Raw genomic sequence first — 15670 nt, forward strand, 5'->3', positions numbered from 1 at the left:
CTGGATATCAAACCTACAGCTCAGCGAGCAAACCTACACCCTAAACCCATGCATGTGATGGGCTGTATTGTAAGAATCTATGATAAAATATTTGTCATTTCACTCAATGGACAAAGTCTTCCATTGGAGATTAATTGATTTTTCTGACCCGGATCAGATAAACATTGCACGGTTACATCTACGATATTTTGGAGTCAGAATTCTAATAGAGTCAACATGGAAACAGACCCTTCGGTCCAACCCGTCCATGCCGACCAGATATCCCAACCCATTCTAGTCCCAGCTGCCAGCACCCGGCCCATACCCCTCCTATTCATATACCCATCCAAATGCCTCTTAAATGTTGCAATTGTACCAGCCTCCACCATATCCTCTGGCAGCTCATTCCATACACGTACCACCCTCTGCGTGAAAAAGTTGCCCCTGAGGTCTCTTTTATATCCTTCCCCTCTCACCCTAAACCTATGCCCTCTAGTTCTGGACTCCCCAAACCCAGGGAAAAGCCTATGCCTATTTATCCTATCCATGCCTCTCATAATGTTGTAAACCTCTATAAGGTCACTCCTCAGCCTCCGACGCTCCAGGAAAAACAGCCCCAGCCTGTTCAGCCTCTCCCTGTAGCTCAGATCCTCCAACCCAGGCAACATCCTTGTAGATCTTTTCTGTACCCTTTCAAGTTTCACAACATCTTTCTGATAGGAAGGAGACCAGAATTGCTCACAATATTCCAGCAGTGGCCTAACCAATGTCCTGTACAGCCACAACATGACCTCCCAACTCCGGTACTCAATACTCTGACCAATAAAGGAAAGCATACCAAACGCCTTCTTCACTATCCTACCTACTACAACTCCACTTTCAAGGAGCTATGAACCTGCACTCCAAGGTCTCTTTGTTCAACAACACTCCCTAGGACCTTACCATTAAGTGTATAAGTCCTGCTAAGATTTGCTTTCCCAAAATGCAGCACCTCGCATTTATCTGAATTAAACTCCATCTGCCACTTCTCAGCCCATTGGCCCATCTGGTCCAGATCCTGTTGTAATCTGAGGTAACCCTCTTCGCTGTCCACTACACCTCCAATTTTGGTGTCATCTGCAAACTTACTAACTGTACCTCTTATGCTCGCATCCAAATAATTTATGTAAATGACAAAAGGTAGAGGGCCCAGCACAGATCCTTGTGGCATTCCACTGGTCACAGGCCTCCAGTCTGAAAAACAACCCTCCACCACCACCCTCTGTCTTCTACCTTTGAGCCAGTTCTGTATCCAAATGGCTAGTTCTCCCTTTATTCCATGAGATCTAACCTCGCTAATCAGTCTCCCATGGGGAACCTTGTCGAATGTCTTACTGAAGTCCACATAGATCACATCTACTGCTCTGCCGTCAATCTTCCTTGTTACTTCATCAAAAAACTCAATCAAGTTCGTGAGAAATGATTTCCCACACACAAAGCCATGTTGACTATCCCGAATCAGTCCTAGCCTTTCCAAATACATGTACATCCTGTCCCTCAGAATTCCCTCCAACAACTTGCCCACCACTGCTCACTGGTCTCTAGTTCCCTGGCTTGTCTTTACCACCCTTCTTAAACAGTGGCACCACGTTTGCCAACCTCCATTCTTCCCGCACTTCACCTGTGACTATCGACGATAGAAATATCTCAGCAAGAGGCCCAGCAATCACTTCTCTAGCTTCCCACAGAGTTTTTGGGTACACCTGATCAGATCCTGGGGATTTATCCACCTTTAACCATTTCTGGACTTTTTGCAAGATGTCACCATCTATTTCCCTACAGTCTATATCTTCCATATCCTTTTCCACAGTAAATACTGATGCAAAATATTCATTTAGGTACCTCCCCCATTTTCTGTGGCTCCGTACAAAGGCCGCCTTGCTGATCTTTGAGGGGCCCTATTCTCTCCCTAGTTATTCTTTTGTCCTTAATATATTTGTAAAAACCCTTTGGATTCTCCTTAATTCTATTTGCCAAAGCTATCTCATGTCCCCGTTTTGCCCTCCTGATTTCCCTCTTAAGTATATTCCTATTTTCTTTCTACTCTAAGGATTCACTCGATCTATCCTGTCTGTACCTGACATGCTTCCTTCTTTTTCTTAACCAAACCCTCAATTTCTTTAGTCATCCAGCATTCCTTATACCTACCAGCCTTCCCTTTCACCCTGACAGGAATATACTTTCTCTGGATTCTTGTTATCTCATTTCTGAAGGCTTCCCATTTTCCAGCCGTCCCTTTACCTGTGAACATCTGCCTCCAATCAGCTTTTGAAAGTTCTTGCCTAATACCATCAAAATTGGCCTTTCTCCAATTTAGAACTTCAACTTTTAGATCTGGTCTATCCTTTTCCATCACTATTTAAAAATTAATAGAATTATGGTCGCTGGCCCCAAAGTGCTCCCCCACTGATACCTCAGTCACCTGCCCTGCCTTATTTCCCAAGAGTAGGTCAAGTTTTGCACCTTCTCTAGTAGGTACATCCACTTACTGAATCAGAAAGTTGTCTTGTACACACTTAAGAAATTCCTCTCCATCTAAACCTTTAACACTATGGCAGTCCCAGTCTACGTTTGGAAAGTTAAAATCCCCAACCATAACCACTCTATTATTCTTACAGATAGCTGAGATCTCCTTACAAGTTTGTTTCTTAATTTCTCTCTGACTATTAGGGGGGTCTATAATACAATCCCAATAAGGTGATCATCCCTTTCTTAATTCACAGTTCCACCCAAATAACTCCCCTTGATGTATTTCTGGGAATATCCTCCCTCAGCACAGCTGTAATGCTATCCCTTATCAAAAATGCCACCCCCCCTCCTCTTTTGCCTCCCTTTCTATCCTTCCTGTGGCATTTGTATTCTGGAACATTAAGCTGCCAGTCCTGCCCATCCCTGAGCCATGTTTCTGTAATTGCTATGATATCCCAGAGCCATGTTCCTAACCATTCCCTGAGTTCATCTGTCTTCCCTGTTAGGCCCCTTGCATTGAAATAAATGCAGTTTAATTTATTAGTCCTACCTTGTCCCTGCCTGCCTTGACTGTTTGACTCACGTCTGTTCTCAGCTGTACCAGTCTCAGATCGATCTCTTTCCTCACAATCTCCCTGGGTCCCACCCCCCCACCTTATTAGTTTAAATCCTACCAAGCAGTTCTAGTAAATCTCCCTGCCAGTATATTAGTCCCGTTCCAATTCAGGTGCAATCCGTCCTTCTTGTACAGGTCACTTCTACCCCAGAAGAGATTCCAATGATCCAAAAATGTGAATTCTTCTCCCATACACCAACTCCTCAGCCATGCATTCATCTGCCCTATCCTCCTATTCCTGTCCTCACTAGCTCGTAGCACTGGGAGTAATCCAGATATCACTATCCTTGAGGACCTCCTTTTTAAATTTCTACCTAACTCTCTGTAATCTCCCTTCAGAGTCTCAACCTTTTCCCTTCCTATATCGTTGGTTCCAATGTGGACAATGACCTCCTGCTGGCCCCTCTGCCCCGTGCGAACATTCTGCACCCTCTCTGAGACATCCTTGATCCTGGCACCAGGGAAACAACACACCATTCTGCTTTTTCTCTGCTGGCCACAGAAGCATCTGGCTGTACCTATGACTACAGAATCCCCTCATGGAAGATCCTATGGAATTTATCAAAGACAGGAATCCTTGGAGGAAAGGGCACAGGAAATTTTGATGGAAGCCACAGCCTCTTCTTCCAACAGACGCTGCCATATTCTAGTATCTAAAAAGTTTAAAGGTCCACAGCTTCTTTGAAAAGCTGTAAGAGAAAGCAAGCTTGTAAGGTATGTTGGTAAGGAGGTGAGTGAGAGGGGTAACAGTCAGTTGTAGAGTTACCGAAGGAAAGGTTTTAATAGCTCTAAACATTCCTTGATAACTATCCAGGTAAGTGTGACACAACCCTCTGACTTCCACATCTCTAAGTCACAATCTTGGGGGATTTAGCAAAACTTGGGAAATTGCCATGAAGTTAATGTATCAGGACTTTCAAGGCATCCCAACATGCATCTTGAAGACCTGGATTTCCTGAATTTTGACATTACAAAAACAATGTTCTAAAGACTTCATTCAAACAAAAGAAAAACTGATGTAGATTTGCGTAAGATAGGGGGATGGGAGCCGGGGAGATAGTGAGGAAAGGCATGTGTGCATAAACCAAGTCCACCAAAAGGTTATTTTTGAACTGAAGACAAAAATGCAAACAAGGTTATAAACACGTCAAATTAGAAACAAATAGTGCGGACTGAAAGCTTCAATAAATGTAAAAGCATAGAAGATAGGAACAGGAGTAGGCCATTCGGGCCTTTGGACCTGCTCCACCATTCAATACAATCATGACTGATCATTCAACTGCTGCTGCTTTGATCTCTTTAACCCTAATTATGTATCATATATCTGATTCTCAAAACAGTTCAATGTTTTAGCCTCAACTGATTTCTGTGGCTGAGAATTCCATGGGGTCACCACTCCCAGGTGAAGAAATGTCTTCTTACTTCAGTTCTAAGTGGCCCATCCCACATCCTTAGCCTGTGACACTGGGCTCTGGATTCCCTGGTCATCAGGAACAATTACCATGTCTAGTCCTGTTAAGGGTTTTATAGGTTTCTATGAAATTCCCTCCTCACTCTTCTAAACTCCAGTGAAAAAACCCGAACTGATCCAATCTCTCTTCATGCATCAGTCCTGCCATCCTAGGAATCATCTTGTTAGCATGAGATATGATACTTGTGTGAGTCAGTAAAAACAAGCAAAACCCCATGTACTCACATCTGCATAATGTCAGCGCGCACTCATTCTCAGACTAGCTGTGAAACACACAAAGCCCACAAATTGAATGCTACATATTGAAACATTTAGTACATGAAATTGACCCAGTTAAAAGATTGGGTTCAGCTTTATTGCTGCCTTATGTACAAAAGAACAGTCTACTGTTCTCTGAATCCAACCCATTTGTGAAAAAAAAAGTCCTTTAGCGACTGCTTCAACTAAACCACAGTTGAGATTTTCAATTAAACTGATGCCAAGGAGTTAATGTACCTCCTGGAGGACATGGTTAAGAGTTCTAGAGTGGCTGTGCCTGCTCATTTGTCTCTGCCACTTCCACTGTTTACTGCCTGAAATGACAAAAGGCTCATACAGTATCCTGTCTTAAGGACATAAAGAACACTCAGTCATGAGGCAGAATGTTAAAATTTAAGCTTCACATCTCAGAAAGGAAAGAAAAATAAAATGATCATAATGTTGGAGTTGTGGTAAATATCAGTAATTTTAATCGTACTTTAAATGGGAGAGCTGGGGAAGGAACAGAGGAATTTGGATGGTAAGGGTTTACAGAATCTTAAAAGCGGCATCAAAATTGCATGCAAGCTTTCCAAAGCTCATAGAATTAAACGTTTTAAAATTTTAAAAGGTTGTTTTTGGGTAAGAGGTGTGAAATTAGAAAATTGAGAAAATTACTATAATTTTTCAAGAACTCCATAGCAAAATCATAGTGCTGATTGTATTTGCAATCTATGGATCTAATGTGGAAGCTAAAATAATGGATGCAGCATCGATTCACCAATGTGCTACCTGGTGCAGAAACTCAGCTATAAAATGAGAGGACAGTCGAGACAATGGAGTGTTTAAAATTCTGGACTGAGTACAATCAGTTTTCAGTGATTAAGAGGTCAGGAATATAGACGTGGCTTTGGAGAAAAGGTTTCCTGACTTGGCTCACAAATGAATGCAATCATTGTGACTTGGACACAAAAGACTCCCTATTCTCCTTCATCTAGGAGGCCTTGTGGCAATGTCCCTCCAACCTGCATGGGGGTGAGTACAGTAGTGTGGCAATCTGGAATGTACTGTTGACAAAACAATAGGCATTCCCTATAAAGTGCAGCATGCAGGGCAACAAACAGACAATGCAGTGAAGAAAAATGAGAGGCAGTTTTGTGCATGCCTTCTCCTGACAAATCCCCGGGGCCACTTAAGCACAGTGAGTGGTCAAAGGGTTAACCAGCTTAACTACAATTAGACTTCCCAATCCATGTATCTGGACAGAATGGATTTGAAAACTGTCTCATACCCTGTCTCCCACCACCCCGCTCCCCCCCCCCCCCATTTTAGCATTTAAGAATGAGTACTATGTGTCTGTAAGGTAAAGGGAGGCAAAAGACATCTCCAGGGTCTGGAGTCTGGGATTGCTGCAGGCAATAGTGCTCAGGAGCCTGGTGTCAAGTCAGGTAAAGAGCCCAGAACTATCATTTCACAAAACTAACAGAATTTGGTGGGGGGGTTCTAATCAGAGACCAGAGAGAAGTTTGCTAATATGCAGGAGGTGGTACAGTCTGCATACTAAACTCTGCTATTGGTTCATTTCCCTGCATTAAGTTTATGTTGTAAAACTAGGTATCATTCCAAGATTCACACTTTGTGCTGGCTCGAGGGACAGAAATGGAATAGTTGATTTGCTGCATCTTGCTTGACCTAATTATGGGAGCATGACTAAGATTACCATCAATGTTTTGAAATTTTTGGGAATTCTTACTCTTCCATTACTGCTCAGTTTGAGACTGAAATACAAGTCGTGCAGATCTCGCTGTCTAGTAGTCCCTCCCTCAACCCTTTCTGTATCCTATTGCTCCTTCTTCCTTCAAACCATCTTTGAAACCCACCTCCCTAATTAAACATCCTGATTAAGTTACCCCACCTAACTGCTCCTTTTCCTTTTATCTATGGTATCTGAACATACTAAAATTGTTTTTAATACCCCAAGCAAAGGCTTTAATTCTCCAATAACATTGTGTTGTGCCTGCTGAAAGTGTGATGGCACAACTGCATCAGACGTTATACCACCTCAGTGGTTCAGAGATTTTCAGTCTGTCACTATATCAACCACAATGTTGGAGCAAATTACTGCAGGTGCTGGAATCTAAACTGAAAACAAAAGATGCTGGAGATCACAGCTGTCAGGCAGCATCCGTGGAGAGAGTGCAAGCAAACGTTTCGAGACTGGATGACTCTTCGTCAGAGCTTAGAGTCATCTAGACTTGAAACATTAGCTGGTTTTCTCTCCATGGATGCTGCCAGGCCTGCTGTGATCTCCATCATTGTTTTCGCTATATCACATCACAGTTACTCAGGAGAATTTCTGAAAGGTTTCCAGTGACTGTGAAGCTGAACCTGCACAATAGAAGGAGTTAGAGAAAACATTACTTCAGTTGTTAACACTTGAATAGTCAAGTTGTCAGGGTATTTCATTAGAAGATACTATACAACAAAAAGTGGGACTCTTAGTCTGAATTCTTCTGTGGTCTGGGTATTTGCACTGCTAGAAGTACTGCATACTACTGTAATACAAACCAGCTCCTTTGATGTTAACAGCACTCAAAAATACAGTCATAAATATTTTACATCCGGAGGAGCCCTCATAATGCATCTATCCACGAGGTGACTGGTCAAAGTTTAACAATGCACAATGACGATAGAGAATTGTCAGCATTGCAACATCCCTCTCGCCCGGTCAATACCTCCAAGCTCCAGAACATCTCAGAAACCCTGGACCAGGACTGATCCCAGCCCAAGAATCCTATCCCCTAATTTTGAAACTATGCAATTATTTTTTGTGGATCTTGTTAAAATTTAATTATTGCATGCAGTACTGCAACAAAGATTTAAGAACATATACATGTATTTCATAAAGGATTTCAAAATTAATTAATTGATTCTTTTTCTTAAAAGAAGTGCCCATTTTGAATTCAACCTTTTGAGTTTTGTAGAAATTAATCTAAAAAATGCTTTTACATTAGTTTAGAAAAGAAAAGGGAATGATGAACAAAGTTTCCATTATTTTGATGAAAATTAGTTAAGACCTAACTAAAAAAAACAGGTGTAGCTGCTGCTGATTAGGTCCTGACCTCATGTTACATTGCATTAATTTAAATAATGTTCATTAACCTTTTCACATACCGTTAAAAAGCATGCTTCCTTTAAAGTAGCGACTGAAAACATTGTATGTTTAGTTACTTGAACGAATTACCTGTTTACCAATGAATTTTGCTTCTACTATAACGTTGAAAGACATGTAAACAAATAACAATTTCTATTTATGTCCTGCCTTTAACATTGTAAAATGTCCCAGCCCACTTCACGGGAACATTTATGAACTTTGATGAAAAGCCACATTTGGATGAAAAGCCAGATGAACAAAGGTTTGGTCAAAGAGATACATTTCCAGAAACTTTTAAAGGGAAGAAAGTGAAGTCAAGAGCCAAAGAAATGTAGAGAGGAACTCCAAAGATTAAAGCTTATACACTCAAAGGCACTGGTATTAATGCTGGAGCAGTTAAAAATCAGGGAAATTCAAGAAGTCAGAATTATAAAAGCACAAATACCTGAAGATTTCAGTCTGGAGGATGTTTCAGATATGGAGAGGAGGCTCCACTGATTCAAACACAAGGATGTGATTTTCTTTGAAGTATAGGTGTTTCTTAGCTGAGAGCCACTGTAGGTCAGGGACCAGAGGGGCAATGGGAAAAAGACTTGGTGCAAATATGGGCAAAAGTAGTACAGTTTAAGATGGCCAGGTTCTTGAAGATGAATATGCAAAGCTGGTCAGGAAAGCTGGAAATATTCAGTTCTGGAGTTAACAAAGACAGGGATGAAGACATTTCAGTAGCAGATGAGCAGAAATACAGGTGGAGTTGGGAGATGAAACAGAGATGGAAATGGGTGACCATAGTGATGGCACACAGTGACACCAAGATTGTGAACAATTTGATTCAATCTCAATCAACTGCCAAAGTACAGAGACTGATGCAGGGACTAGGGAATGATCTTTGTAACAGGAATAAATGACAATGGCTTTAGTCTTTCCCATATAATCAATGTTGCACACGCAGTCTGACGGTTTAGAGACTTATTGGAGACTCAAGAAAGCCAATGGAGGTGCAGCTAGTAAAATAACTACACACAGGCCAGTATCCCATCATCAAGTCACTCTTCATTTACATGTGGAAAGTCCTTGACACTGATCCAGCTCCGTCAGAGATAGCTCTGAGTGAACAGAACCTCTGACACTCCTATCTGTCATTTATATCTGTCAGCCAGGGCTCCCTGATTGAACCCGGTTAACAGCACCAATCAGGGAACTCGTATTCTATGAGGTCCACCTGGCTGACTTTGTTACAATCACTACTCACAATATTGTAATTTTTGTTTAGTTTACATTTTATTTAATAGTAAAGTTACCCTTCATTAGTACCCAGCATTAGAACACTTACACCTTTCTTAGAGCTTTCTAGCTTCTGGAAGCTGTTTTTTCTATACTCCGCATTGAATTAACACACCAGAACAAAAGCAAATTGCCTCCAAGTAAGAAACTAATATTTTTGCCGACTTTGTTGAATCTCACTCTTTAATGTCGAACCAACATGACACTACTTTAAAAAAAGTAATTTTAACAAAATATTGCAAGGGTTCTGAATTTGTGTTGTACACCAAGTGGATATTGTTAAGCGCCTTATATGATTGTCAGGACATTTATATAGAACATGCTGTTGTCATTTACTTCCCAAACAAAACTGATGCAAGGTTAATTCACCACTAAAACAGGTTATCACCCCTTATTAATGTAAACACTCTGAAACAGGTCGATTAGAAAGCAAAGTCACAAATTATTTTATTCACTCAGGATGTCGGCATTCTGGCTAGGCCAGCATTTATTGCCCATCCCTAATTGCCTAATTAAGAGTCACCAAATTGTTGTAGGTCTGGAGTCACATGTACATCAGACAAAGACAACAGAGTTCTTCCTTAAAGGACATTAGTGAACCAGATGTTTTTCTTCCCAATAGTTAACAATGTTTTCATGGTTATCATTTGACCTTTAATTCCAGATCCCTTCGTGAAATCAAATTCCACCACCTGCCATGATGAGATATGAAACTAGGTCCCCAGAATGTTAGCGGAGTTTCTGGACTAATAGTCTAGCGATAATACCACCCGGCCATCACCTTCTCACATGAACTAAGTTATAGATTAAAGTTGCATCAATATTTGACATGAGTTTCAAAACTATATGTTCACCTGCAGCTCAGACTTCCTCCTCCAAGAGTTGAGATTACTTTCTCGGTCCATGACCAGTCCTCACTGGCTTGGAATAAAGCAATAGATGAAAGACTTTGGAATCATCTTGGGATATCTATTTTTGCATGAAAATAGAATGGTGCAGCGGAATTTGGGTAGAGATGCAGGCTACAATCTGTGTTCCATGATAGTCTATGGGTTTCTCTGGTGTCAGTAAACAGAAATTCAATATGATCATTAATCTAATCACTGGCCACTTTGCTTCTTGGAGTCAGAGATGTACAGCATGGAAACAGACCCTTCAGTCCAACCCGTCCATGCCGACCAGATATCCCAACCCAATCTAATCCCACCTGACAGCACCTGGCCCAATTCCCTCCAAACCCTTCCTCTTCATATACCCATCCAAATGCCTCTTAAATGTTCCAATTGTACCAGCCTCCACCACTTCCTCTGGCAGCTCATTCATACCACCCACTGCATGAAAAAGTTGCCCCTTAGGTCTCTTTTATATCTTTCCCCTCTCATCCTAAAGCCCTCTAGTTCTGGACTCCCCAACCCCAGGGAAGAGAATTTGTCTATTTATTCTATCCAAGCCCCTTATGATTTTATAAACCTCTATAAGGTTACCCTTCAGCCTCTGATGCTGCAGGGAAAACAGCCCCAGCCTGTTCAACCTCTCCCTATAGTTCAAATCCTCTAACCCCGGCGTCTGTCAAATAATGGTAAAGCTATGGATTACCACAAGCTGAAGGAATTGTGGCTATTTCTATGGTATTCACTTGCATGATTCAATTCTTTCAACCCTATACATCTTTTTCTATTCTCCTAATGCAAAAAAAAACTGCTGCTTGGAGTCTGGATAGGTCCATACGGATGAATGGGTCTCTCTATATATTTTAAAACGGCTTCTGAATAAGAAATAGAAAAGTACTGCTGCTGTCTTTCTATTGTGTGTTCTTTCTGACAAAAAGAAATTCTGATCACTTGTTGGATGAGTTGTTGTATGAAAGATAGTTCTGAAAATTATATTCAAGTATGTCTTGGGAAGACCAATCAGTACTATGTAATGTTGTGATTATAGCCAAAGACAAAATGGTATCTCCAATGTAACTTTTCTGCACTTTTAATATCAGGAAACAGCACACTTGATTCTGAGATGAACAAGGAAAGTCACTTCAGATGTGAGCAAGTGTCACATGCAATTATCACAACTTTCTCCCAAGTGTAAATGTCGAAGGAATTTGCAAGTTAAAAATGAGTTTCCTATCTGGGAAACAGTAAACAGATTGTTCTGGGAAAAGGCAATGCACTGGAATACTGTACCAAGAAAGTCCCAAAGGCAATTCAGAAATAACAAAAACAAATTATGACGCAATGATAATCACTGTAAGAAGCAGAAATGCTAACAAGCCATCAAATTCTAACATTGAAAATTCTCTCCAAGCAAGGAACACTAAAGGGATTATCAAGTGAGAAAACACAAGTAGTTGACTTGTGTGCAACAAATTTTCATTTGTATGGCTTTTAGGAACAGGCCTCCCAGATTATTTAAAGGCCTCCCTTCGATTTCTATATGATACAGAGGGAGTCTTGCATTCTCAGGTGTGCTGTCTTTCAGCTGGATGCTAAACCAATTCCCCATCTGCCTACCCAGAACACTATTTCACCATGAACTTAGGAGATAGTTCCAGCATCCTGGCCAACACTGATGATCAACACCACGAAACATAAGGTTACCTGGCCATTATCAGGTTACAGTTTCTGGGAATCTGCTGTTTTCTACATTAGAAGAGTGGCTAATCTTCAAAAAAGAAACTTAATTGATTTTAAAGCTGTTGGCGATTGTACATTTACAATTTTGTTTTGGTAGAATTGAAATGTAGGAAGTTAAACTAAACCTGGATAGAAACTTAGTTATAGCCCACTCAGTATGCTGCCTGCAATTCTACTTGACATGTTAGAAAGGAGGTACAGAGAAAATTTACAAGGGTTACATCAGAAATGCAAATGCATTCATGTCAGAAAGGGTCAGATCAGCTGGCTCTATCCTCTCAAAAACACTGGAGAGACCGATTAGAGGTCATGAAAATGGTGAAAGGTTTCATAGTGTGGATACAGAGAGAATGTTTCCTTTTATGAGGAACAACATGTCGTCAATATAAGATAGTCATCAGGAACTGCAGTCACCCAGAGAGTGATGAGAATGTGGATCTCACTATCACAGAGAGCATTTGAAGTGAATAGTACAGCGGACTTCAGTAAGATGTTTGATAATTTTCCACACAGAAAATAAGGGATTTCGGGATTGAAGGTGATTTAGCAGTTTGGATCAGAAATTAGCTAGACAGAGGGTGGCGATTGATGGGAAATGTTCATCCTGGAGCTCAGTTACCAGTGGTGTGTCGCAAGGCTCTGTTTTGGGGCCACTGCTGTTTGTCATGTATATAAATGATCTGGATGTGGGCATAGAAGGATGGGTTAGTAAATTTGCAGATGACACTAAGGTAGGCAGAGTTGTAGACCGTGCTGAAGGATGTTGTGGCTTACAGAGGGACGTAGATAACATGCAGAGCTGGGCTGAGAAGTTGCAAATGGAGTTTAATGCAGAAACGTGTGAGGTTTCGGAAGAAGTAACAGGAATGCAGAGTACTCAGCTAATGGTAAAATTATTGGCAGTGTGGATGAACAGACATATCTCAGTGTCCAGGTGCATAAATCCCTGAAAGCTGCCACCCAGGTTGATAGGATTGTTAAGAAGGCATATGGTGTGTTGGTGTTTATTGGTAGGGGGATTGAGATTCGGAGCCACAAGGTCATGCTTCAGCTGGACAAGACATTGGTGAGGCCACACCTGGAGTATTGTGTGCAGTTCTGGTCACCACATTATAGGAGGATGTGGAAGTTTTGGAAAGGGTTCAGAGGAGATTTACTAGGATGTTGCCTGGTATGGAAGGAAGGTCTTATGAGGAAAGGTTGAGGCTGTTTTCGTTGGAGAGAAGAAGGTTGAGAAGTGACTTAATCGAGATGTGCAAGAGAATCAGAGGGTTAGATAGGGTGGACAGTGAGAGCCTTTTTCCTCGGATGGTGAAGGCTAAAATGAGGGGACATAGTTTTAAATTGAGGGGTGATAGATTTAGGATAGATATTAGGGGTAGTTTCTTTACTCAGAGAGTAGTAGGGGTGTGGAGCGGCCTGCCTGCAACTGTAGTAGACTTGCCAACATTAAGGGCATTTAAACGGGCATTGGAAATACATATGGATAATAATAGAATGGTGTAGGTTAGATGGGTATCAGATTAATTTTGCAGGCTGGTGCAACATTGAGGGCCAAAGGGCCTGTACTGCAATGTATCGTTCTATGTTCTATGTAAGGAGACTTTAGACAAGCATATTGAAGCTACAATAAAGCTTGGGGCAGCTGCTGCAATCGGGAAGGACCACCATCTATAGTCTTTCTGCCAAAATACAACATGGGTCTGTTAAGCTCTGAGACCCCCTTGTTACCTTAGTGGGAATGTAAATAGCTTCCTTTCATCACTAGAAAATGCCTTTGTTTGCAACAGGATGAGGAATGTCAAATTCTACAGTACATTTTTCTGCGAAGTTTCTGCTTTGAACCTTTGCACATACTTACTGATAATTTATGAATGAAGTATATTTTTGCAATAAAAGAGTTGAAGTTGCAATAATTGATTTAGATGAAGAATGATAGAGGAAGCTGAAACAGAGCATAAATACCTCCATAGAGTGAGTGGTTGGACCGAGTGCTTGTATTGTATGCTACATATATGTACCTCCTAGGTAATAGTTGTTGAATTCAGAGCCTGTGATTGTGCTGCTTCAGCGTAATGCTTGGTTTCAATAAAGTGAGCTCCAGATTATTGCTAGATCAGAGGTTGGCTGGAGGCATTGCATTGATATCAATATCCTGTTTTGAGGATGGTCATGTTACAAAACTGTACTTTATTCAAACTGGATAAATGCGAGGTATTGCATGTTGGTTAAAAAAAGGTCGGATTTATACAATTAAGGTAGGCCTTTAGGCAGTGTTGTAGAACAGAGGAACCTAAGGGTTCAGGTACATAATTCTTTGTAGTTTGTGTCACATACAGATAAAGTGGTTAAAAAGATGGATAGCACACTTGCCTTCATTGCTCAGTCCTTTGAATATAGGAATTGGAAACTTATGTTGAGATATTACAGGAGCCTCTTGTGAAGTATTGTGTACAGTTCTAGTCGCCCAGTTATAGGAAGGATATTATCAATCTGGAGAGGGGTCAGAAGAGATTTACCAGGATGTTGCTGCGTATGGAAGGATTGAGTTACAAAGAAAGGGTGGATAGGCTGGAAGATGTTTCACTGGCACATAGGAGATTGACAGGTGACCTTAAAGAGGTTTATAAAAACGAGGGGTATAAATAATATTAGTGATAGGTATCTTTTCCCTAGGATGGGGGATTTCAAGACTAGGGGCACATTAGGGTGAGGAAGAGAGATTTTTAAAAAGGGCATTTTGTTTTAAAGAGGGTGGTTTAAGTTTGCAATGAACTTCCTTAGGAAGTGGTGGATGTGCATAAATATAAATTCACGAATAGGAAAAGTTTGGAGGGATATGGGTCAGGAGCAAACAGGTGGGACTTTTGCCCGAAACGTCGATTTCGAAGCTCCTTGGATGCTGCTGTGCTCTTCAGCACCACTAATCCAGAATCTGGTTTCCACCATATGCAGTCATTGTTTTTACCAGGTGGGACTAGTTTAGTTTGGGATTATGGTTGGCATGGACTGGTTGGACCAAAGGGTCTGTTTCCGTGCCGTGTGACTCTTTATTCCTCTGGGATTATGAGAAAATGGAGCAGACCCATTCAACAGACGCTTTTATTCAACAGAAGAGCAGAGTTAAAACTTGACGGACGGGTCAGGTAACACAGAAACGTGGAAAACGAGGGCAGGAGAATCAATCGCGTTCATTGTGGTTTCAGCTCAATACCGCTTTCTCCCAATATCCTATAATCGGATACAATCTCCACCAGAATCCCACGGCACGCTGTGTAGTTAAAGGTCGAATCGATTATTTTTATTTCTCTTTATTTCCCTACTACGACCGATTCCGAACAATTCAAGTCTTGTTTCTGAAGGATCGACAGCCGATCACCAACACGGGCGCTTAACGCAGCTAATCGCTGGAAGTTATTTTGCAAACCACTGGCTGGGCGCAATTATCTGCTCTGGCTGCTGACAAGTTGTGGAAGGGCCCTGCTTTGCTGGAAAACAGCGTGTACTCACGTGAGAGGACCCGCCGCTGATGTGGTTACTCGCCTTCTCCAATGCCTTTGCTAGTTCCTGTTGCAGGGTCTCGTGTCCAAAGCGAGCCCGAGACCATGTGCTTGCACTGGCCTGAGTCCCTGCTGCTGGTCTTTCAGGGAAAAGATAGAAGGCCGGGCAGTTCAGTTCTGTTACTAATCAGGAGAACATCCCAGGGTACTTTCAGAAGCCATTTATTTTAAGGGTTTGGATTTAAATCCAAAGCATTTGCAAATCATTAATTATTATTTGAAGAGCGAGTC

General features: G+C 41.4%; 1 protein-coding gene across 1 annotated transcript in view; it reads right to left on the reverse strand.

Moving 5' to 3' along the window:
* Positions 1–15670, reverse strand: part of LOC140482943 (lecithin retinol acyltransferase-like) — a 35498-nt gene that overhangs the window by 19071 nt on the left and 757 nt on the right. The window lies entirely within an intron of this gene.

Source organism: Chiloscyllium punctatum, chromosome 1 (genome assembly GCF_047496795.1).
Source record: "Chiloscyllium punctatum isolate Juve2018m chromosome 1, sChiPun1.3, whole genome shotgun sequence".
In the NCBI taxonomy this organism is placed as follows: domain Eukaryota; kingdom Metazoa; phylum Chordata; class Chondrichthyes; order Orectolobiformes; family Hemiscylliidae; genus Chiloscyllium; species Chiloscyllium punctatum.